Below are 26,426 nucleotides of genomic sequence, written 5' to 3'. Positions count from 1 at the left end.
TTCTGTTTTTGTGAAATAAATGTCTGTTTCATGTTATGTAAAAATTAGAGTCCTCAACAGTGCCATAATAATATTAGGTCAGTTCTCTATGGTAAAACAAAAAGATTTTAACAGACGTTTAGACTTTTTCCAGTCAGGTTCAAAATGATCGAATTACACTCAAACTTAACACAAGATGAAATGAACCTTAACAGAATTACTGGACTGGACTGAAATAGAGAAAACTTGAGTTAATTGAAACAAACTTTAGTTACTTGAACTAAATATAAAGCTGACTGAAACTATACGGTGTATCTATAAAACTGGGTAAAACAAACTAAGATTATAAGATATAATATGCCCTTTATTTTTTGTGTTCATCAGTGAATGAGTTTTTATTTTTTATTTTTAATAAGAACTAAACCAAGCATTATTTAAAATAATAGCAACTACCAAAAATAGTGATCTCATTTTTAAATGTAATAAGGACTTACTTTATAAAATATGACAAAAAAGAATAATAAGAATTTGGAAAAACAGAGGCTTTAAAACTCTGCAGGAACAGCACTGACACTGTCGAAAGTAGATCCTAATACAGAAATCTGGAAGCTCACTCTAGGGTGGACAGTCAAAGTCCATCCAAGGACACATTTAGATGAGGTAGAGGGACAAATACAGGGCTTAGCTGAGAGCAAAGAGAGCAACATGCACCCTGCCCTAGCTGCTGTCCCACCTGAACTGTGGTCCCAATCATCAACTGATGTAGGGCTAATAAAGGCATTTCCCACCATACAAGGTTAAAACTCATATCTGAAAAAAGGCCATTAGTCCGCCAATACCCCTTCAAGCCAGAAGCTGAAGAAGGTACTAAGCCAGTAATATAAGATATGTTGAAGTCAGGAATATTAAGAGAAGCACCTGACGCTACATGCAAAGCATATCACACTGACATCGCTATTATTATCACAGCCAAACATAACTCTAAAAAGATGTGGCCCCTTAAATCCAAGTACTCTAATACCTACTGCAGAAGATGGAAAACCCCATTCTTATAAAGCAAACGTTGAAGAAGACACAAAACCCAGACAAGACATTTCTCAAACCCTTATACCAGATTCATTTGTTGTCTTTATAGATGGCTCAGCATACAAAGATGAATATGGAAAGAATAGAGTTGGTTATGCAGTAACAACCATCAACAGAATAATGGAAGCTAAATCCTTGCCCAAAACATGTTCAGCACAAACAGCAGACTTATATGCTGTAGTAAGAGCATGTGAAATACATGAAGGACAAATACTTACTATATACACAGACAGCCAATCAGTACATCACCATGCTAAGATTTGGCAAAATAGAGGTTTTAAAACATCATCAGTGACAGAACTAACTCATTTCAACCTATTAAAGAGAAAATGTCAGATCTGCTATTTATAGACACAGACGTGCTGAAAGACACCCAACAGTCAGCAACCAAGACAGAAATAAAAGCTTGGCTAAAGAGAGGAGCACAGAAAAAAGACATCTATCAGATAGAAGATAAACCAATCCTCCCAAAAAATGTACAGGTCCTTCTCAAAATATTAGCATATTGTGATAAAGTTAATTATTTTCAACAATGTAATGATGAAAATTTAACATTCATATATTTTAGATTCATTGCACACTAACTGAAATATTTCAGGTCTTTTATTGTCTTAATACGGATGATTTTGGCATACAGCTCATGAAAACCCAAAATTCCTACCTCACAAAATTAGCATATTTCATCCGACCAATAAAAGAAAAGTGTTTTTAATACAAAAAACGTCAACCTTCAAATAATCATGTACAGTTATGCACTCAATACTTGGTCAGGAATCCTTTGGCAGAAATGACTGCTTCAATGCAGCGTGGCATGGAGGCAATCAGCCTGTGGCACTGCTGAGGTCTTATGGAGGCCCAGGATGCTTCAATAGCGGCCTTTAGCTCATCCAGAGTGTTGGGTCTTGAGTCTCTCAACGTTCTCTTCACAATATCCCACAGATTCTCTATGGGGTTCAGGTCAGGAGAGTTGGCAGGCCAATTGAGCACAGTGATACCATGGTCAGTAAACCATTTACCAGTGGTTTTGGCACTGTGAGCAGGTGCCAGGTCGTGCTGAAAAATGAAATCTTCATCTCCATAAAGCTTTTCAGCAGATGGAAGCATGAAGTGCTCCAAAATCTCCTGATAGCTAGCTGCATTGACAATGCCCTTGATAAAACACAGTGGACCAACACCAGCAGCTGACACGGCACCCCAGACCATCACTGACTGTGGGTACTTGACACTGGACTTCTGGCATTTTGGCATTTCCTTCTCCCCAGTCTTCCTCCAGACTCTGGCACCTTGATTTCCGAATGACATGCAGAATTTGCTTTCATCCAAAAAAAAGTACTTTGGACCACTGAGCAACAGTCCAGTGCTGCTTCTCTGTAGCCCAGGTCAGGCGCTTCTGCCGCTGTTTCTGGTTCAAAAGTGGCTTGACCTGGGGAATGCGGCACCTGTAGCCCATTTCCTGCACACGCCTGTGCACGGTGGCTCTGGATGTTTCTACTCCAGACTCAGTCCACTGCTTCCGCAGGTCCCCCAAGGTCTGGAATCGGCCCTTCTCCACAATCTTCCTCAGGGTCCGGTCACCTCTTCTCGTTTTGCAGCGTTTTCTGCCACACTTTTTCCTTCGCACAGACTTCCCACTGAGGTGCCTTGATACAGCACTCTGGGAACAGCCTATTCGTTCAGAAATTTCTTTCTGTGTCTTACCCTCTTGCTTGAGGGTGTCAATAGTGGCCTTCTGGACAGCAGTCAGGTCGGCAGTCTTACCCATGATTGGGGTTTTGAGTGATGAACCAGGCTGGGAGTTTTAAAGGCCTCAGGAATCTTTTGCAGGTGTTTAGAGTTAACTCGTTGATTCAGATGATTAGGTTCATAGCTCGTTTAGAGACCCTTTTAATGATATGCTAGTTTTGTGAGATAGGAATTTTGGGTTTTTATGAGCTGTATGCCAAAATCATCCGTATTAAGACAATAAAGGACCTGAAATATTTCAGTTAGTGTGCAATGAATCTAAAATATATGAATGTTAAATTTTCATCATGACATTATGGAAAATAATGAACTTTATCACAATATGCTAATATTTTGAGAAGGACCTGTATACAACACAGCGGCTACAGTGACACATTGGGAAGACTAACGTGTCACGGGGGAATATGTCACATCTGGTGAAACATCAATTCTACACTATAACCTTTTCTGACTATGCAAAGAATTTTTGCAGATCATGCATAATTTGTTGCAAACACAACTCACAGGGCAACCTGAGGCCCAAAAGAGGACAGTTCCCAGCAGCAGCACACCCATTTCATACCATACATATGGATTTCATCGAACTGTCAAGGTCACAGGGGAAGAAATATTGCCTAGTGGTAATAGATGCATTTTCTAAATGGGTTGAAATATACCCTGCAAAACACTGTGATGCACTCACATTAGATAAGAACCTAGTGACACATTTCTTCCCCACATATGGTATCCCACAGATTATAAGGTCAAATAATAAAAGTCATTTTGTAAATAGTGTAATAGAACTATGTTCTAAAGCATTAGGGTTTCAGTTAAAGATTAAGGAAAACAATGGAAGAAACAGGGAGGCCATGGTCCGAATGCCTATCCCTGGTTAAATTATGGATGAGAATGACTCCAAATCAAACTGGCCTTACTCCATTTGCCACCTACTGTACATCATTGTATAACTCCACCCACTCTATTCTGAGCCTGAGATCACGTGACACCAAGTCACTAATGTAAATTTGTATTCTCAAAGAAATAGTACATGGCAGACCGTTTTCTCTGCCCTCTGACATGAATGAAATAGAGAAAGCACAACAAGAAACTTAATTAATTCAATTCAATTCAGTTTTATTTATATAGCGCCAATTCACAACACATGTTGTCTCAAGGCACTTCACAACAGTCAGGTACAGGGGTTGGACAATGAAACTGAAACACCTGTCATTTTAGTGTGGGAGGTTTCAAGGCTAAATTGGACCAGCCTGGTAGCCAGTCTTCATTGATTGCACATTGCACCAGTAAGAGCAGAGTGTGAAGATTCAATTAGCAGGGTAAGAGCAGAGTTTTGCTCAAAATATTGAAATGCACACAACATTATGGGTGACATACCAGAGTTCAAAAGAGGACAAATTGTTGGTGCATGTCTTGCTGGCACATCTGTGACCAAGACAGCAAGTCTTTGTGATGTATCAAGAGCCACGGTATCCAGGGTAATGTCAGCATACCACCAAGAAGGACGAACCACATGCAACAGGATTAACTGTGGACGCAAGAGGAAACTGTCTGAAAGGGATGTTCGGGTGCTAATCCGTATTGTATCCAAAAAACACAAAACCACGGCTGCCCAAATCACGGCAGAATTAAATGTGCACCTCAACTCTCCTGTTTTCTCCAGAACTGTCCGTCGGGAGCTCCACAGGGTCAATATACACGGCCGGGCTGCTATAGTCAAACCTTTGGTCACTCATGCCAATGGCAAACATCGGTTTCAATGGTGCAAAGAGCGCAAATCTTGGGCTGTGGACAATGTGAAACATGTATTGTTCTCTGATGAGTCCACCTTTACTGTTTTCCCCACATCTGGGAGAGTTACGGCGTTGAGAAGCCCAAAGAAGCGTACCACCCAGACTGTTGCATGCCCAGAGTGAAGCATGGGGGTGGATCAGTGATGGTTTGGGCTGACATATTATGGCATTCCCTTGGCCCAATACTTGAGCTAGATGGGCGCGTCACTGCCAAGGACTACCGAACCATTCTTGAGGACCATGTGCATCCAATGGTTCAAACATTGTATCAGGATGACAATGCACCAATACACACAGCAAGACTGGTGAAAGACTGGTTTGATGAACATGAAAGTGAAGTTGAACATCTCCCATGGCCTGCACAGTCACCACATCTAAATATTATTGAGCCACTTTGGGGTGTTTTGGAGGAGCGAGTCAGGAAACGTTTTCCTCCACCAGTATCATGTAGTGACCTGGCCACTATCCTGCAAGAAGAATGGCTTAAAATCCCTCTGACCACTGTGCAGGACTTGTATATGTCATTCCCAAGACGAATTGACGCTGTACTGGCCGCAAAAGGAGGCCCTACACCATACTAATAAATTATTGTGATCTAAAACCAGGTGTTTCAGTTTCATTGTCCAACCCCTGTACATACATTCCAATTAATCCTAACAATTAAACAGTGCAGTCGGAGTTAGCTTTTTATTCAAATTGGATAAAAAGTTTTTCTATCTAAGGAAACCCAGCAGATTGCATCCAGTCAGTGACTTGCAGCATTCCCTCCTCCCGGATGAGCATGTAGAGACAGTGGACAGTCACCGGCGTTGACTTTGCAGCAATCCTTCATACTGAGCATGCATGTAGCGACAGCGGAGAGGAAAAATTCCCTTTTAACAGGAAGAAACCTCCAGCAGAACCAGGCTCAGTGTGAGCGGCCATCTGCCACGACCGACTGGGGGTTTGAGAGAACAGAGCAGAGACACAAAGAGAACAAAGAAGCACTGATCCAGAAGTACTTTCTATGGGAAGGAAAAGTAAATGTTAATGGATATAGCTCCTTTAGTCGTTTCACCTAGAAAGAAAGAACAGATCAATTCTGAGCCAGTTTTCAAGGTTAGAGTCTGAAAGAGAGCACATATAATTAGTTACAGTAAAAGCTCAGTCAATTTCCATGTCTAGGAGAGAGAAAGGGTTAAACACTAAAAGACAGGGCTATGTGGATCATCGGTAGAGGGTGAGCATTAAGTTGTTGCCAGCAGAAGCTCGGACGATTCTCCTCTCCAGAAAGGTGTCACAGGCAGACACAGAGCCAGTCCAGGTGTAGCTTCTAGGAAGAGAAAAGAGAGAACAAGGTTAAAAGCTGAAATAACAGCAAATAATGCAAAATTGGAGAGTAGTGTGAGAATGTAGCGAAGAGGGTGAAAGTGGTCATTATGTCCTCCAGCAGCCTAAGCCTATAGCAGCATAACTACACAGATAGTTTCAGTTCAGATTATTTAGTTAAACGGCGCTTATTTACAACAATGTCGTCTCAAGGCACCCCACAAAGGGTCCCACTGATGGTCATTGTTATACTAAAAACCACAATGATTGGGATACATCCCTCTGTCAGACTGATTATAACCATTGGAAAAGAGAAGGGGTTATACAGGTAGCAGAAATGGAGGGTGTGTTTGCACCTCAACCATAACTGAGTCGGTTTAGGCCCAGTTTAAACCTGACTCCCCCTTACTCCAACCAACAGGGAGGGAAGAAGACGGAGGTAAAAAAAATAAGAAAGATAGCTCAGGATAAACTAAGCCACTCTAACTATAAGCTTTATCAAAAAGGAACGTTTTAAGCCTAGCCTTAAAAGTAGACAGGGTGTCTGACTCACGGACTAAAACTGGGAGTTGGTTCCACAGGAGAGGAGCCTGATAACTAAAGGATCTGCCTCCCATTCTACTTCTAGAGACTCTAGGAACCACCAGTAAATCTGCAGTCTGAGAACGAAGTGCTCTGTTAGGAACTTATGGAACAATCAGATCCCTGATGTATGATGGAGCTAGATCATTAAGGGCTTTATATGTGAGGAGGAGAATTTTAAATTATATTCTGGACTTAACAGGGAGCTAATGAAGGGAAGCTAAAATAGGAGAAATATGATCTCTCTTTTTAATTTTCATCAGAACTCTTGCTGCAGCATTTTGAATCAGCTGAAGGCTTTTAACTGCATTTTGTGGACATCCTGATAGTAAGGAATTACAATAGTCCAGCCTTGAAGTAACAAATGCATGGACTAGTTTTTCAGCGTCACTCCTAGATAGGATATTTCTAATTTTGGCAATGTTCCGGAGATGAAAGAAGGAAATCCTAGAAACCTGTTTAATATGGGATCTAAATGACATGTCCTGGTCAAAAATAACACAAAGGTTTTTTACTTTATTATCAGAGGTCAATTTAATGCCATCCAGGTTAAGTGATTGACTAAGCAGTTTCTTTTTTAAAGACTCCGGTCCAAAGACGACAACTTCTGTCTTGTCTGAATTTAGAAGCAAAAAATTTAACGTCATCCAAGTTTTTATATCTTCAAGACATGTTTGTGGTCTATCTAACTGGTTGGGCTCATCAGGATTTATGGATAAGTAAAGCTGAGTATCATCAGCGTAACAGTGAAAATGTATCCCATGTTGCCTAATAATTTGACCTATTGGAAGCATATATATAGTAAAGAGAATTGGCCCAAGTACTGAGCCCTGTGGTACTCCATAATTAACCCTGGAGTTTAAAGATGATTTATCATTTACATGAACAAACTGGAATCTGTCAGACAGATAAGATTTAAACCAGCCTAGCGCTGTTCCCCTGATCCCTACAGCATATTCCAGCCTTTCTAAGATAATTTTGTGATCAACTGTATCAAATGCAGCACTGAGATCTAACAGAACCAGGACAGACACAAGTCCATTATCTGAGGCCATAAGAATATCATTAGTGACTTTCAGCAGAGCTGTTTCAGTGCTATGATGAGCTCTGAAACCTGACTGAAACTCTTCAAACAGGTCATTGCTGTATAAATGCTCACACATTTGATTAGCAACAATTTTCTCATGAATTTTAGATAAGAATGTAAGATTGGATATAGGTCTGTAATTTTTCAAGTCATCTCGATCAAGCAAAGGTTTCTTAAGTAAACATTTAATTACAGCTAACTTAAAAGCCTGTGGTACATATCCATTTACTAAAGATAGATTTATCATATCTAAAATGGGACTGGTAATCAGAGGGAACACTTCCTTAAACAATTTGGTTGGGATTGGGTCTAACATACAAGTTGAAGGTTTAGATGAAGCTAATATTTCTGATAACTCAGGAAGCTTCACAGGATCAAAACAGTCCAAACACAAATCAGGTTCTGCAGTTATTTCCAATGTTGTCTCACTTGCTGAGGATGAAGTAATCATCTTCGGGAGTATGTCAAAGATTTTCTTTTTAATAGAATCAATTTTATTTAAGAAGAATCCCATAAAGTCATAAAGAGCTAAGGGAATGGATGGCTCAACAGAGCTATGACTCTGTGTAAGTGTAGCAACTGTACTAAAGAGAAAACTATGATTATTCTTGTTCTCTTCTATTAATGATGAGAAATAAGCTGTTCTAGCTTGGCAAAGTGTCTTTTTATACAACAGTAGGGTATTTTTCCAGATTAAGTAGGAATCCTCTAGGTGTGTAGAGTGCCATTTTCTCTCCAATTTTCTAACATTGTGCTTTAAAGTACGCAGCTCTGAATTAAACCAAGGAGCTAGCCTCCTATTAATGATTACCTTCTTTTTCAAGGGGGCTGCATTGTCTAATGCATCACGCAATGATGAAGAAACACTATGAACAAAAGAATCAATTTGTGAAGGGGCAGAAACAGAATTATTGCCCTCCACTGTGCTTTTCAGTTGTAATGAGGAAATGAAAAGTGGAACAGATTCTTTAAAGGTTGTTACAGCATCGCCTGATAATGATCTACTATAATGAAATTTTCTTTCAGGTGTGGAGTACTTGGTTAAATTAAACTCAAAGGTTATTAAGAAATGGTCAGACAGGACAGGGTTATGATAGAATATTGTTATGTCTTTACACTCAATGCCATATGTCAGCACAAGGTCCAGAGAATGAAGACAAAGGTGGGTAGGTTTGTTAATGTTTTGATCAAAGCCAATTGAGTCTAAGATAGCATTAAACGCTATATTTAGGCTATCACTTTCAGTGTCAGCATGAATGTTAAAATCCCCCACTATAATAACCTTATCTGTATTTAACACTAAATCAGATAAAAGGTCTGAAAACTGCTCTAAAAATTGAGAGTAAGGGCCTGGTGTACGGTACAAAACAACAAACAGAAGAGGTTTTATTCTTTGCAATTTGGATGAGGAAAACTAAGGATTAAATATTCAAAAGAGTTGTAGCTATTGATTGGTCTGGGGCTAATCAATAAATCCGACTGAAAGATGGTTGCTACTCCTCCTCGCCCAGTAATTCGAGGAATGTGAAAATTTTAATAATTAGTAGGAGTTGACTCATTTATAGTAACATAATCCTCTTGCTGCAGCCAGGTTTCTGTGAGGCAAAGTAAATCAATCTGATTGTCACAAATCAAGTCACTAACTAGCAATGTCTTTGAAGAGAGAGATCTTATGTTCAGTAAGCCACATTTAATTGTTTTATTTTTCTTTTCAGTCTGAGTTGTGTTTATTTTTATTAAATTTTCCTGATTTCCTCCTTTTAGATTATTTTTTAATCTATTCAATTTTGGCCGTGGGTGAGACACTGTCTTAATAGGGTAATGGGTGGGTAGCAGTACAGAAGCTGCAGAGAGGAGTGTTAAACTACGACCCTGCTTCCTGGTCTGAACCCTGGGTTGTCAGAGTTTTGGAGAACTAATAAATTCGGCCAGATTCCTAGAAAGAAGAGCAGCTCCATCCAAAGTGAGATGGATGCTATCACTCCGGATCAGACCAGCTTTTCCCCAAAATGTTCGCCAGTTATCAATGTAACCCACATTGTTTTTTGGACACCACCTAGACAGCCAGCGGTTGAATGACAGCATGCGGCTAAACATGTCGTCACTGGTCCGATCGGGGAGGGGACCAGAGAAAATTACGGAGTCCGACATTGTTTTGGCAAACTTACACACCGAACCAACACTAACTTTGGTGACCTCCGATTGACGTAACCGGGTGTCATTACCGCCAGCGTGAATAACAATCTTACTGTATTTACGCTTATCCTTAGCCAGCAGTTTCAGGTAGGATTTGATGTCGCCCGTTCTGGCCCCTGGCAGACATTTGACTATGGTCGCTGGTGTCTCTAGTGCCATGTTTCTGACTATGGAGCTGCCAATTACCAGAGTTGGCTTCTCAGCGGGTGTGTCACTGAGCTGAGTGGATGAATAAAATGTTGCAGACAAAAGACACACAAATGTCCAGTGGTCTGCCGATAATCTCTGCTCCTATCCCACAGAACGACCTGAGGCATGGAGACGTGCTCCTGATTAAGACACTCCACAGGAAAGATTGGAGCACTCCTCGGTGGAAAGGGCTGTTTCAAGTACTCCTGACAACGCCCACAGCTCTGAAAATAGCAGAGAGGCCTTCCTGGATCCATAAAAGCCACTGTAAGCCAGTTTGGCCGTTACAGGAGCCAAACCAACCGACGGGGTAGCAGAGGAAGCCTGGGTACAAAGGGACTGGAGGACCCATGGGGCCCAGTGTCTCAAACCGGTGAAGAAAACAGCTGATCTGCGGCTGACTTATAAAATGGCTCTCTGTAACATGTGGACAGGACTCATAAGCCTGAGCTTTGTACTGGCAGCAGTTCTTATTATTCTATCACTACAGGATCCAGGGGAGAGGACACCGCAGAAAAGGTGGACAACAGACGGGACCCATCTCAGACCACTGACGGAAGGACATGACGCACACCCATTTCTGCAAAATTACTGGTACTTGGTTAGATTGGATGCTCACAGGGGGATGGATAAATCTGTTTAAGGTTCTCCTAGTTGCAGTAATAGCATGCATGGGCCTTCTGTGTCTCCTGTCAATATGTATTATCCCATGTTGCAAATGCATGGTACAAAGAATAGTAACTCAGTCAGTCACTGTAGCATATGCAACACTGAACCAGGTAGAAATGCACGAAAATTAAGGGGACGATTATGATGACATGTTGTAAATAAATCACAAGTCGGGACCATAACACCCATACCCTCTGGGTGGACCATTCTTATGGGGGAAATTCCGGGCCCAATGTCCAGGCTCATTGCAGTAGTAACACACATCAGCACTACCCAGTCTCCTCTGTGGTCCTCTCTGGTATCCCCTTGCTCTCGGCCCTCCCCGTCCCCCAAAACGACCAGCATGTCCCTGATATGGGACCGGGGCCTGATGCCACTGTCCTGCTGTTTCTCGATTTCCAGGAAATGGAGGAGCCTGAGGGGGCTGAGACACTGCACCTTCATACATCATTTTATGTGTTTTACCCTCCTTTTTCTTTTCCCCCACCTTCTGTTTAGCTTCTGCTCATTGCATTTTCAGGAGCTGAGTTTGTAACGTTTTTAATTCACTCTCCTCATTTTGTTTTGCCTCTTTGACTTTAGATAAATGATGCATCAGATGGTGCTCCCATACTCCAGTCTCTGCCCCAGGTAGGTCAGGATTATCTTCCATATTAGTTTTAACCTGCGATGGTAACCCTCTTAAGACAGCATCCCGGAACCAGTCCCTTTGGGGAGCAGCTCTGTCTGGATTAGTTCCTGTCTGTGTTTGTCACATGGATTTGCACTAATCTAAGTATTCTCTAGGATTTGTGTTTGCGTTCCACTCAAATTTTGGAATGGTACGTCCTCTGGTTACTGGATACATTTGTCTAAGAGCTATGCCTATGAGAGTGGAATAGAAGGTCCCCATCTGGTGCTGTTGTTATACCCGCAACAAGCTCTATGTCCCTACAGCTGTGTGGCTTCATGCATCGTCCAGCAATGGCCCTGTAATCACCTAGAGCTAACGTGGTGCCTGCTGTCAGGGAGTCCAGTGTCTGTAGCCATATAGAGGCACCTTCTGTGATAGGGGGAAGTTTCTCACACAAAGTGGTGAGATCTCCCAGTGTGAATGGTTTGTATATGTTTCCTCCAAATTGTTGTTGGAACAGTGGACCCATATAAGAAGGTTTGGGCTGGGTTCGGGGTCTCATGTTATAGCCATGTCCAGCAGGGGGAGGAGTAGCCTCAGGTACTGGTGGCAATGGGGTTGAGGGAGATGACATAGCTTCCTCATTTTCAATTGGTAACTGATTCTGTACTGTAATAGGTGGTGCCTGCATAGCAGCATCATAATAAGTTACCGCAGTCAGTGGTTCTTCTTTTACCCATTTCCCTGACACTGACATAATAACTGAGCCCTCATTTACATCTGGTTTCAGAGGTGTGGCTATCTCCATATCACTAGGTGAATGGTAAGTATACGGGGTGGAACATCTTATTGGGCCAGAGGCTGCCTGCAATTTGTCCCGTAGTACCCGGTCAGCCAATGGGTCAGTTAGTGGAACCTGTGAAATGAATGAACCTCCAGAGGACAGTTCAGACCCAGCAGTGGAATGTGAGCTGAGAGAGGCGGGGGCTGAGGGGGAGGGAGCAGGCGGTGATGGGCCAGGAGGAGACTGGCCATTTACTGGCGGCAGATCACACACACTCACGTGTCCCCCAGTAACTTGCAACGTGGGGTATAAGCCTGCGGGGGGAGGAGTGGTGTGTGCGGGAAGTGTATAGGGTGGCGGCATTTCAACTGTACTGCTATCTTTAATCTGTCTGCTTTTCCTGTCTCTTTTCTCAGTCATAGCATGGTCACTACTTTGCCACAGCAAACCCATCTGTGATCAAACTTTTTCATCCTTTTCTGCCTTGTCTCTAAGTTCTTTCCACTTTCCTCTTCCCAACCACCTGCTGTCTCTACACTGTTTGTCAGTCAACTCTTTCTCCTGTTTTGACTGTTTCATCTTCAACCAGAACCACTTGCCAACATTCTCTCTATCTGTCTTGCTTTTTCCATCTTTTGACAATTCTTCATTTATTTTAGAATCCATCCATTTAACCAACTTCTGCTCCTCTTTATGTTCATGTGATTTTTTAATAGCAGCTTTCATTATTAGCAGCTGGTTCTCTATGCTCTTCCATGGACCATTCTGTCCCCATCCACTATCATCTGTTTCTCTATAAAATTCACCTTCCATCTTATGACAATTACTATCCTTTTTTCTAAAAGATATATTTAATGCGATATCTCAGTCACTCACTCATTCAGTTCTGGCCGACCGGAACGTATGGCACGCTATGTCCCGAGTTCCCGGTCTAATTGAAGGTTCTCTAATCACTGTTTTCAGTGGCTGGTCCTTGTTATCACCGTTAGGTTACCAGACCGAACACTTATCCAGTCCCCGAGCCTTTCATACCGTTTTTTTAACCTGCAATGGGAATCGCTCGCTGCTTGGCGTTCTTCCCCACTCACACAACAGCTTTCATTCACTCGTGTTTTTCTAATTAGTCTGTTCTTGCTGGGGATGTGTCCAGCTCACAGCTCATTTACTTAACCTCTCGAACTCACAGAACTTTCTATCTTTTACGGTGTTATTTCCACCGCTTTTATTGTTCCTTCTGTGCTTATGCAGACGTCTGTAATCTGAGTTTTTGCAGAGAAATTCAATTCAATTCAATTCAAAGATACTTTATTGATCCCCGAGGGGAAATTAGAATTCCAGTACAACCCATCCAAACATACATCATGACACAAGACAAGGGAGACGGGACACCGAGGCTTTGCTGCCCACTCACAGGTGCTGCCCTTGTTAGATGAGAAAAGAGGCCACATTAGGTAAGTAGAGGGAAAAAAAAATCATATTTCACACTTTATCCTTAGCAGGATACAGTTTGAGATTGCAAAAAACCTCAGCACAAAGAAGCAACAAGTTTACAAAACAACATCATGCCGGGAACGGTGAAGGTGGTGTGAGGGGTGCATATGTTTATCTTGAGCATGTGTGTGTGTGCGAGTGAGTGTGTGCAAGTCCATGAAGCACTGTCACAGAGGCCATTGTCCTTGATGGTTCGTTGGAATGTACATCAACCGGCCACAAAGTTCTGAGCAGGTCCACAGGTGTCCTCAGGGAAGGGAGGGGGGCAGAGGGAGCAGAGTGTCATGTTTACATAACTTCCAGGAGAGGTTGAAGATAGCCAGCCATCAAGGCCGCGCAGGGGAGCCAGATTCAGAAAAACAATAATTATTTGGGTTAGGCTGACTCTTAATTTTCCGTCAGCCTTGAGAGTCTCACTGGTGCTTCTCAAAGGCGAATCCAAACAGCCAAATTCCTGGTCTTTCTGCCAGATCCGAGCGAACAACTTTCTCCAAGATTTATCCCATTTCACCCCTGAGTCCAGGAACCGCAACCTGCTTGCGATCCTGTATAAGGATCACATCCAGTCTGCGATTCAGCTCACGTAACATCTCAGTCTGAGTGTTGATCGCTCTGAAGATCCCATCACACATGCCAGGCAGCCTTACAATGGCCAGAACAGCTGCTGACATTCTCCGAATTTCTCAATATGCCAGGTAACCGCTGACTCCAAAAAGCAGAAATCCTGATATCAAACATCCAATTATATATACATCTTCCACATCCTCGACTGACATTATCGACAAACACACAATCCTCCACTTCTGCCAGGAGTCCATCGTGTATCCGGAGAAAAATGTCCCGTCCGGGCAAGCGGGCTCTCCCGACTCCTGTCTTCTCGTCGAGAAAATTTGATCAATTGCATTGAGAGACCAGCTGACCAAATCCATATTTTGGAAGAATTTGGAAGATGTGCAAAAAGAGGCTCCAAAAAGACAAGACACAGAGCTGAAGCAGGGCAGATATGGGAGGGGTGCGGAGACAGAGAAAAAGCGTCCACCTCCACCGAGAGCAGGAATTAAGAAATATCTCCGTTACTCATCAGCATTCATACACAGTGTATTTGCCTGGTCTTGTTCTCAGTTATATGTAGAATTCGAGGTTTCTCAGTTCCTCGGGCTTCTAACCCAGCTAACAGTACCCCACCGTCGAGGACGTACTCTAAAGTGCTACGTTCGAGAAACTACTATATTTTTCCACACAACACCACCACTAAGTCTTGTAATTTTCCTAAAACAACATCCTATTCACCAGTTTAAATCCTAGTCAACCTTTATGACATTCTTTTTCTTAAGTTTTAGCAGACTCAGACTTATTAAGACATCGGACACAATATTAATTTAGCCTATCGAAAATCCAAAAGCAGAGTTTGATAAAACAGGTTCTGCTTACCTTTTCTGTAGTTTTTGGCTAGCCTGTGTCCGGTGTCTGTTGGTCCTTGTCAGTGATCCCAATTTTAACCTGTTTTCCCAAATCCCGGATGACGCCCCCAAGTTGTCGAAGCCGTCTCTGCTTCCCCAGGTCCCTTACTTTGGGAACAGGTTTCAAAAGAGTGAAATAAACACAAAGTACAATCAGCTTAAGTTCGCCTCTGCGCAGAGGGAGAGAGATGCCCCAGCCAACACCTGCGAGCAACAACTCTGCCCTCTCTCCGCTTCCAGCTCGTTTTATTAGGTCTCCAGGGTGTGTACAACATTTCTTTTTTTACATATATCATATCACTTAGTCGTACTGCATAACAGTTCCTTATGTCCAAATAAGGAGTGCTTCCTGTTATTACTTCCAGCAGGCTCCTGTTATCCTGTCTCCTTCACTCCCTATCCGCTGCTCCCCTGTCCTTCACCAATTTATGACATCTATCAGCACATTCCAGTTACACACATAGATAGTTTATATTCTACAAACCCTAACAATCTCAATGACAAAGCAAAAGACAAAATATTAGAATTATACAATAAAGTCTGGGAGGAGGGAGAGCTACCACAGAGCTGGAAGGAAGCAATAATTATTCCAATAGCTAAACCAGGAAAGGACAACACGAAACCAGAAAATTATAGACCAATAACATTAACATCAAATATATATAAAATAACGGAAAGAATGATTAATAATAGATTAACATATTATTTAAATATTAATGGGTATATATCTAGGTATCAAAATGGTTTTCGAAGAGGGGGAAGTACAAATGACTCGGCATTATGTTTAGAATATGAAATAAACAAAGATGTAGTAGCTGTATGTTTTGATATAGAAAAAGCACATGACATGATGTGGGTGGAAGGATTATTAATTAAATGAAGAACAATACAAGTAAGAATTGGTCAAGAATTGTCAGGTAAATATATAGTAGAAAATGGTACTCCTCAAGGAAGTATTATACAGGGGTTGGACAATGAAACTGAAACACCTGTCATTTTAGTGTGGGAGGATTCATGGCTAAATTGGACCAGCCTGGTAGCCAGTCTTCATTGATTGCACATTGCACCAGTAAGAGCTGAGTGTGAAGGTTCAATTAGCAGGGTAAGAGCACAGTTTTGCTCAAAATATTGAAATGCACACAACATTATGGGTGACATACCAGAGTTCAAAAGAGGACAGATTGTTGGTGCACGTCTTGCTGGCGCATCTGTGACCAAGACAGCAAGTCTTTGTGATGTATCAAGAGCCACGGTATCCAGGGTAATGTCAGCATACCACCAAGAAAGACGAACCACATCCAACTTGTATATCCACATCCGACTTGTACAATATATGTCATTCCCAAGACAAATTGACGCTGTATTGGTCGCAAAAGGAGGCCCTACCTGGTCTAAAACCAGGTGTTTCAGGTTCATTGTCCAACCCCTGTAAGTCCATTATTGTTTTCTATAATGATAAATGATGTATTTAAAAAATATTGGTAAAGAAGTTGGTTGCTCACTATTTGCAGATGATGGAGCTATATGGAAAAGGGGTTGTAATATCAAACTTATTGAAAAGAAAATACAGGATGAGATTATTTGAATAGAACAACGGGCATATTAATAGGGATTTAAACTCTTAGTGGAAAAAACAAAAGTAATAGTGTTTACACAGAAAAGGAAAAGAGAAAATATAAAACCAAAATTATACAATCAAGTTTTAGAACACGTAAAAAGTATAAAGTTTTTAGGTATATGGTTTGATGAAAACATTATATGGAAAGAACATATAGAAAAAATCATAGATAAATGCAAAACAATATGAAATATTATGAGATGTATGGCTGGTACTGATTGGGGAGCAGATCGAACAGCAATAAAAGAATTTATACAGGATTAATTAGATCAAATATTGATTATGGAAGTACAATTTATGGATCAGCAGCAAACACACATCTTATAAAATTAGACAATAAACAACATCAAGCTTTATGAATTTGTACAGGAGCAATCAGAATCACTCCAATAGCAGCACTCCAGGTAAAGATGGGAGAGATGCCATTAGATCTAAGAAGGAAACAGTTAGCAATAAATTACTGGATAAACTTACAAAGCAATGATCCGGATCATCCCACATGGGATATTTTAAAACCATGCTGGGAAAAAGAAAAAAAACAAAAACAAATTAAGAGCTTTGGTTGGATTATCAATAACATAGCAGAAGAATTTCAAATATAACATATAGAAATAAGTTCAATTAAATAAGTTGTTTTCTTTAAACAATGGATTTTTATTAAATGTTTGTTACTATAGGGAAAATATTAGGAAAACGCAATGTCCCCTTTAGGCAAAATATAGCTTTGACATCTCTTTTGCAAACAGAGAAAGTGCCATGTGATCTGGATGTCTTTCAGTAATTATATGGGGAACTTTTTGATTGTGTGTACAGACAATTATAAATTAACATAATCTTTGTTAGTGAAAAAACAGCGGCGGTGTTTGACGTGGCTATAAACAAAGTCTCAGAATGTTAGCAAACTAAGAGGTTTATATCATAGGAGGGAGGAATGGACTGCCTCCCTTTGGAATTGGTTATCTTCTGTTTTGAGAACTTCCAGGTATTGTCTCTACAATGCCAAACATCACATTCCTTGGACAAAGCACAAAATTGCAGATTCCATTAAGTATTCGCTCCCTGAATACAGAGAAATAAGGGCTAAACACTTGGAATAGAAGTTAAAACTCATCTTTTAGATAAGAGAATGTGTGTAGGAACAAGATAAGCTCAGGTTTCCCCTCTTATTTGACTTAAGACATGAGCCTTGTCACTTATGTACTTCAATTGGTCCTCTCACTCACAGTTAAATAATGTTTCTTTTTTGATATTAGATGCTGTTTTTGTAAATGAGAGATGCATGTTTGAGATGATGCATCCCAGTTTCTGCTATTTTGTTAAGTTATCAGATTTCAGCTGATATTCTATAGTAAACTTCAGCTCGTTTCTGTAAGCTTTCAGATGGAGAAGTCAGCTTCCAACACTCAACGTTTTCTTGTTTATTGACATTCAGTGTCCTTGTATGTGTGAATAATGTTGTATCTCCATGATACTAACTTAATTAACCACTGCTTCTGTACTAATAATCAAATTATATGATACTTCGTCTCTCCTGCCAATATTGTCAGTTTTCATTCAATTAAAAGCTGACATCCAGTACCAGAGATCACAGCTCAGTTAGGATTGGTTCCTCCACACATTCTCTTATCTAAAAGATAAGTTTCAACTTCTTTTCCAAGTGTTTAGCCCTTATTTCTCTGTATTCAGGGAGCGAATACTTAATGGAGTCTGCAATTTTGTGCTTTGTCCAAGGAATGTGATGTTTGGCATTGTAGAGACAACGCCTGGAAGTTCTCAAAACAGAAGATAACCAATTCCAAAGAGAGGCAGTCCATTCCTCCCTCCTATGATATAAACCTCTTAGTTTGCTAACATTCTGAGACTTTGTTTATAGCCACGTCAAACACCGCCGCTGTTTTTTCACTAACAAAGATTATGTTAATTTATAATTGTCTGTACACACAATCAAAAAGTTCCCCATATAATTACTGAAAGACATCCAGATCACATGGCACTTTTTCTGTTTGCAAAAGAGATGTCAAAGCTATATTTTGCCTAAAGGGGACATTGCGTTTTCCTAATATTTTCCCTATAGTAACAAACATTTAATAAAAATCCATTATGCTACCAACTGCACGGTGGCGCAGTTAGGTTAATTGGTCTCTCTAAATTGCCCTTAGGTGTATGAATGAGTGTGTGCATGGTTGTTTGTGTGTTGCCCTGCGATGGACTGGCAACTTGTCCAGGGTGTACCCCACCTCTCGCCCATAGACTGCTGGAGATAGGCACCAGCTTCCCCGTGACCCACTATGGAATAAGTGGTAGAAAATGACTGACTGACTGTTTAAAGAAAACAAGAAACCTATTTTATTTTGTACATATATACATCTCAAACACTCATTTATCTGTGAAAAACTCACTTGCGAAGACTTAGAATCCAGTATCCAATACAGTAAAAACCTTTCACTTGTAATGGAAAATTCTTTTAAAGTGCTCTGATATTCCCTTCACCTCTCTCCTCTGACCTCTGTGTTTTATTAGTGTTCTGTTATTTAGAGCAGATGGACTCTAAATTCAAATGCTGGAGAGTTTTATGGTTAACACTTCCTGAAGTGTATATTTCAAGGGAAGGTAGATGGGTGCCCTCATAAATAACTTTGTTAACTCTGACCCGGGGAGGGTCTAGGGGCCATATTTCTAAAACTCTTTGCAGTTGAGATAACACTGTCATGTTCTGGTATAAATACTGTGTGTAAATGTTGATCGGGGCTCTGTTTCACTGACTAACCTCAGTGTCAGGGTCTTCAAACGCTGAATGCCTTTGAATAAAACTTATAAGACAAAGTCCGGATTTTCTCTTGTTATGAGTCAACTTCTACCCACTTTGATAAGAAAATTCCACAACAATTTTAGCGTCACGAACAGGATCTAACGTGCCAGAGGAGACCGCAGGATGGGACACGGACGCCTGGCCAGCCTGGAGACGTTGTCCTCAGTCCACTTCCATTTTACGGAGGGGAGTCCTCATGTCCGCCTGCGGCTTCTGGCTGATTAGATCCGAACAATTTGTCTTCAAATATATCTGGGTGAGAAGTTGCTCTGTATGATATAATGTATATTATTATTTTTATTACACATTAACCATCATCTCCTAACTAATTAATTAGGTTCCAGAGTTGCGAGAGGGAGGACATCAGCTGAGGGCCCGGTTACCCTGCAAAAGGAATTGCAGGGAGGTTCTTATTGGTAACAATAAGATAAAGCAAAACACAGGGTTTTGCGGGTGGTTTTTAGCAATTTTCTACACCTCATAAAGGAGAAAAGCCAGTGGGCAGACGTGCCGCTGAACAGGTAAAAAAAAATGGTTCCGGAACCTTGAGGCATCAGGGGTGTCTCCTTCTTCATACTCTGATTTATAAAATAATGAAAGGAAAAAGTGGGGATGATTGTGTTAAATGTGCTTTAATATGGAAGATAAGTTTGGTTTTTCACAGCGTGGGAGTTTGAGTGTGAATAAGTTAAATAGTTTAAAAAGTTTCAAGTAAAACAGTTGATGGAAAAATAAATAAAAAAAACATAAGAAGAATATTAAAAAGCACAGAGTGCATCAATTAAGGGGTTAAAGAGTTAAAAATTCCTGAAGGAAGTTTTGTTTGTCTTAAATATTGCGATCAGTCGGAAAAGAAGGTAAAATTGAAAAGGGACATTAGAGATGCGAAAAGAAAGTTGTTTTAGAAAGGAGTATAGTTCATGTTGTGGAAGGAAGTGACAGGCAGGGGGACAACTGACTGACTGACTGATAATATGTATTTGTACAAAATCTGAACCTATACTAAACTTTTCATTTGCCTCTCTCACACACAAATACACACATATATGGGATTTAAGTTCAACATCTGCGTTTTTGAGTCTGGACCTTAGAAACCTGCCCTTCTCCATGGCTACTCCACCAGAGACGCTTCTCCAGCAAGGCCTGAAAGAGAGAGATCTGCCTTCCTGCATGTTGAAAATCGCAGTGTGACTTTCTACAAGGAAAAAAAAAAAAACGAAACTCAGAAGAAGTCTGGACCCACTGAGATGGACAACGATCCATGCTGTTTGCAAGAGCCAGAAGAGTGATACACTGGATTTATATTGAAAGCACATCTTATGCGGGCAGAAGAGAAACCGGAGCAAAGTTTCTTCTTTCTCCCTCCTGGAGAAGTTAAAGTGGACAAAGAAGGATTGAATGTCTCACCAACAGACCGGGGAAGGGCCTGGTTGTTTTTTGGACTGATAGAGGACTGTGTGCCATGACAGTCTGACTCTGGAGCGATTTAGAAACTGATGGGGGTAACGTACAAATACACATTTGCATAAATCTTTTCCTATTTTCTGCAATGAAGAACGCTTATTAACCGCTGCTCATGTTACGCTTGCTTGACGTTGACAGATATAGCGGGTTAAAATATTATTTTAGGGTTAGAAAAGTATCTTTAAAAGGGTGATAACTTAACTCATTTGATACTTTCCGGTTAATTCTTTCAGAGAAACAAGTTCTCTTTCGTCGTGGAATATTCAGGGTCAATTATTATAGTTATTAAAAGTTATGAAAATGCAGAGGAAGTTACAACATCTCCAAAACTCAGCAGTAACCAAGTGTTTCTATGTTATTCTCAGGGCAGATCTCATGAAGGAGTATTTTTAAAACCCAGCGCATGCGTAAAACCTGATGGGTTTCTCCTTCAGATATTATTTTCTGTTGTCAGAGTTTGTATCCCATAAATCTAATGGGTAGAGACCTCATTAAAACAGGCTTAGTTCTACTGCAGATGGTCTTCATACAGTCTCTGACACAGTACTTAAAGTTTGGTGCAGTTTTTGTCCGCAAGTGTTAACTGACACTTGTGGAAAGTACAAATTCATTGTTTTTCACAGCAGCTGCTGGGAAGAGGTTATATTAGGTTTTTCTTCCCTCTTCTGATTCATGCAGCGTGTTGATTTACACTGTACCTTATATCAGGTCCTGACAAAAACTATGAAAGGTTTGGTTCTGCAGGTTCTTTTTTCTCCCTTTGGAGAAGGAAAGAGAAACCTGATCAGTTCTGTGTTGCATAGGAATATTAAAACACTTGTTGTTTTCTAAGATATCACCAGCTAAAAACTTTTAAAACTTTTGAGAGTAATTGGTTTTGTTAAACACATTTTCCTTGGTAAAACAAACCTTTAAAATGAGTATGAAAAAATTGGGTTATTTAGAAAGAATCTGATTGGACAGTGGTACCACACAAAAATTAAACTAATCTCATGCTTCCTAAAAGACTCTGCATGAAAAGGCCTTCAGAACCGTGGAGTTATTTTCCACCACACTATCAAGTTTTTAAGGATGCTTTTTCTTTATTTTAAAACAGATCTGGTTTTTGTTTTGTTTTTGACTTTTTAGCATAATGTTTGTCTGAAGCTTCTTATGAACTGGGTTAGAAGCAAATATGATCTGAGGTAAATTAGGAGCTGTGAACTAATAATTTTAAATCTGATTATTGTCCAAGCAGAAATAATATATTTAGCCAATCCTTCAATCTCTGCAGAAAGTTAACACCATTGTTCAATGCAGTAGTACTCAACTTGTGGTTCCTGGACTCCTGAAGCCTGTAAGCCATAGATTTTGGGTCCATGAAATTATAATACTTAATTAAAGGTAGACCGATTACCTATTAGAATAGATCTAAGTCAATGATGAGTTCCAGTCATTTTGGTGACTTTGAAATGCAATAATACTCAAAAATTATACTCTGGGGACACAGATTGGGGTTGAAGAGTTTAGTTTTGGAACCAAGGTTAGGATTTTTATAACAGAATCAAGACAAGTCAAATTCTTTATTTTAGGAAAATAAAAGAAATAAATGCTCTCTTAACAGTAAGAGGATGGTCAGCTCAAACTCAAGTCTCCTTGTTTGATTTCTTAAGGTTTAAAGATTAAAAGAATACATATGAGTACAAAGATACACAAGGTAATTTCAGATTATTAAGAGATAAAATATTGAAACATTTATCAGCATTTGGATTGTAAAAGAGGGGTTCTAGTAATAAGTTTTCCCCAACTCTCAAAATTTAAATAGCCAAATTAAAGAAAATGATGTTTGTTCTTTTTTAAACACTATGTGGGAAAAAGTCCAGTTTGGAGACAAGCTTCTTATCTTAATTTCTGATTAAGTCAAACACTGCAGTTTTGTTTAGTTTGGGTATACCATAGAAATGTCAATGCCGACTTTTCTAATTTCCCCTCGGGGATCAATAAAGTATCTTTGAATTTGAATTGAATTAAATAAAAAATACTTCTTTGCATTTAACTTGAAATTCTGCAATGCAGCTGCGATCAAATTGAGCCAAACAAAAAGAGAACTATAACAATAACTCTCAGGATTGTAGTTATTATTACAGAGTTACAGTACAAAGAATTAGCAAAAGGTTTCAGCATCAGTGAATTTGGATTCATATAAGAGAAAACTGTTGCTGTGCTTCTAAATACTTTGAGATCTCTTTGGACTATGTGCACTCATTTTTAAAAAGGATCCTGACGATTGTCATAACAAAATTGATCAATTATAGCATTAAAAGATATGGCTGAGAAAACATATTCTGAAAAGAGATTGTTAAAAATTTCTTTGAATTCTTGAAGCTTCAAATTTGGCCATTTGTCTGTCTTTGATGTTTTGTCTTTGTTTTGTTGGAATGAATGTTTGTTTATATGTTGCATGAAACAATAATCCATGTTTAGAATAATGTTTCTAAATCCCAGATTGATTAAAACTTTGAGTTTTCAGGAGAGTTAAGAAGCAGCTTGTTTCTCAGGTAGGTGCATGTTAATAGCTAAGCAGTTTAAGTTACACTAATGTGGGATGGGATGAAGAAACTGTGGGTCCGCCCATAGGCTGTCAATCAGAGGTTAGTTCTGCCTGACTCCGCCCACCTACTAGGTTGGTTCATGCCTTTGTTGTCATGGTAACGCTCAGCACCTCCCTTCCTGAGTTTTAACACTGTTTAAGAGACAATAGAATCAAAATGCTTGTAGTGATTGTTGCCTTAAAAACATGTTTTTTTTGTATAATAATTAAAGATATAGCATGACTTTTAGATTTATGTGTTTTATTACTAAAAGGTCAATGAAATAGTTTAAACTAGTTTGAAGAATTAGTTTTGCATGCATAATCATTGGTGATTTATTAGATTGAAAGTTTCCCTGGTGCCATTAAGCTAGCTGACAGTTCAAGATATGCAAAAGTAAGGAATATATTTTTGATAAAGAATCAAGCCTTTATACTTGGTGGGAATTATTTATTTGATTCAATTTGTAGGGTTTATTCATCCAAATTACATTGGATGTCCATTAATCTAATACTCATCTTTGTACAAGACAAATTAGGATGATGTGTGACTAATTTCTAAGTGAGACATTGATGACGTGAATAACTAAAGTTTGTGTTTAGTTGTTAATGGAACTGAATTGCAGTTAAAAACATCTGGATTTTCTTTATGTTGCTTTCATTAAATTCATAGTGACACATAGTTATGTCAGAATTCGTTTCTTTGGTTCTATGTAATGTGATCTTGGTTACTAGAACATTTTTGTACAAACTTTTTGCTGGATTGTTGCATGGGTTGGACCCTGCGCCAGAAGAGGGGAATGTCAGAATAAAGTAACATGGGGTTCCAAAAGTTTTAGCACTCATGGGAAAAAGGGTAGCTCAGACCTCCAGTGAGGACTTAGTGACAATGCGAGAGAGACGTTGTACTTTGTTATATAAATGGTGCATAGCTCCCTAAGACCACATTATGATAACCTCTCTGAAATTATGGTGTTGATTCTTTTGTGAAATTTTACATCTCCACAGATTAGACCATTTTTGAAATTCTTTTTGGGTTTTCTGAAACTATGAAATGTTGACCTGTAATCAGACCTTCCTCAAACATCATGTCACATTTTTGATATTCAGAATATTTAGCTGATGGTCATTGCTAGTATATCAGGTGAAGTCAGAAGATCAATTCTTTTGATTTTGTTGGATGTTTTGATGAAGTTCATGTAGTTAAGCACTTAGGTTTGAGAATGGGACTTTGAATTGAAAATTAGCCAAGTGTTGTGAAGGCCCTGTTCTCACTTATATGAGATTGAGACAAAGGACACAGGCAAATCTCAGTCCTTTTGAAGTGCTGTGTGGCAGGTCTCCTATTTTGGACATGGGGATATTGCCAAGATAATTTTCTTCCACATCTTTGTGTGAAGATAGGATGTTGTTTTACTGTCAAAACCTGTCCACTGTGTTTTCTCAAGTTTCACAGACGGTGAAGGCTGCTTTACCAGAAACAGCCACTTCCACCCTCCAGTCCGTTATTCCTGGCGACTGGATTCTGGTCAGAGAATCTAGGAGAAAACACAGGAAGTCCAGGCGCTGGAATGGCCCATATCAGATCCTACTAGACACCCAGGAAAGCTGCAGGAAAGCTCCAGCTCCTCCAGCTTCATCTGGCTTCCAGGACAAGTCATCTTCCAACTGGATCATCCACGGCCTGAAAGGTGTGAGGACAGCGGACCACCACAAGACAAAGAACTGTAAGCTGATCACTGGCGAGTGATTGAACAGGTGGTTGAAAAACACTGTTCTTACAAGGGCACAATAATCCCTTGGGCAGTGCAACGTTATTTCAGAATCTACTTAAGGCCATCGCATTGCCTGAAAGTTAGAAATCATAAGGTCATTTGCCTCACTGCACACACACCACAGTGAGACATTCTTTCCTCCCACTTTGACAGCGAGACTGACTCTGAGGAGGAAATCTCGGATGCTTTTATCTAACTTTTATGTTTATTGCTTGATATTTATCATTATGGTATTATTACAAATTTGAATGTGTTCATTTCCACCGTTGTTTAGTTGGACTATGGAAGCCTAACTTCCAGCAGGTTAGAGTTCCTGTTTCTAAACATATTTCTAGAGGAGCTTCCTACGACCGCCCACCTGTACCAGACTGGTAATAGGGCAGCTTGAAGCCACTCAGGAGTGTCAGCAGGATTCTTTGTTTTTTAAGTTGTGTTTATAATTTGTTTTCTTTAAAAAAAGAAACTGTTTGCTTTCAGTACCAGAAGAAAGGACATTCCACTTCAAGGTCACGATGCAGTTAAATGGAAGATAGTCTGTTCTGATGCTAATAATTGGTATTGCAAATATTTTTTATAACTCTTGTGTTCATTTTGGGAAAGGTACAGCAAAGACAATGTGTGGTTAATCTGACTAATAATATTCATCAGCGGATTCGAAGAGAGATTCATCACTTTTCTGACTACTATGAACATGCTGATAATGTCTGGTGGCAACTGATGCATCAAACCGTGAGGAAGATAAGAAATGATTGTTGTTATGTTTGTTGTTTGATTTCACGTGCTATTAATGATCAACCATTTTTGGTACCAGTTCCTATTGATACTACTTATGCTCTAGCTACTTTCTTTCCAGATAACAGGTTGGTGGAGGTCGTTTTTTCTTGGGTGATGGTTTTGTAGAATTTTCTTTTAGTTATGTGATTATCTTGTAATCAGAAGAAAGGAGTGTAATGGAAAATTCTTTTAAAGTGCTCTGATATTCCCTTCACCTCTCTCCTCTGACCTCTGTGTTTTATTAGTGTTCTGTTATTTAGAGCAGATGGACTCTAAATTCAAATGCTGGAGAGTTTTATGGTTAACACTTCCTGAAGTGTATATTTCAAGGGAAGGTAGATGGGTGCCCTCATAAATAACTTTGTTAACTCTGACCCGGGGAGGGTCTAGGGGCCATATTTCTAAAACTCTTTGCAGTTGAGATAACACTGTCATGTTCT

This window comes from Girardinichthys multiradiatus, chromosome 7, assembly GCF_021462225.1.
Source record: "Girardinichthys multiradiatus isolate DD_20200921_A chromosome 7, DD_fGirMul_XY1, whole genome shotgun sequence".
In the NCBI taxonomy this organism is placed as follows: Eukaryota; Metazoa; Chordata; class Actinopteri; order Cyprinodontiformes; family Goodeidae; genus Girardinichthys; species Girardinichthys multiradiatus.
This window is presented reverse-complemented; position numbering follows the sequence as displayed.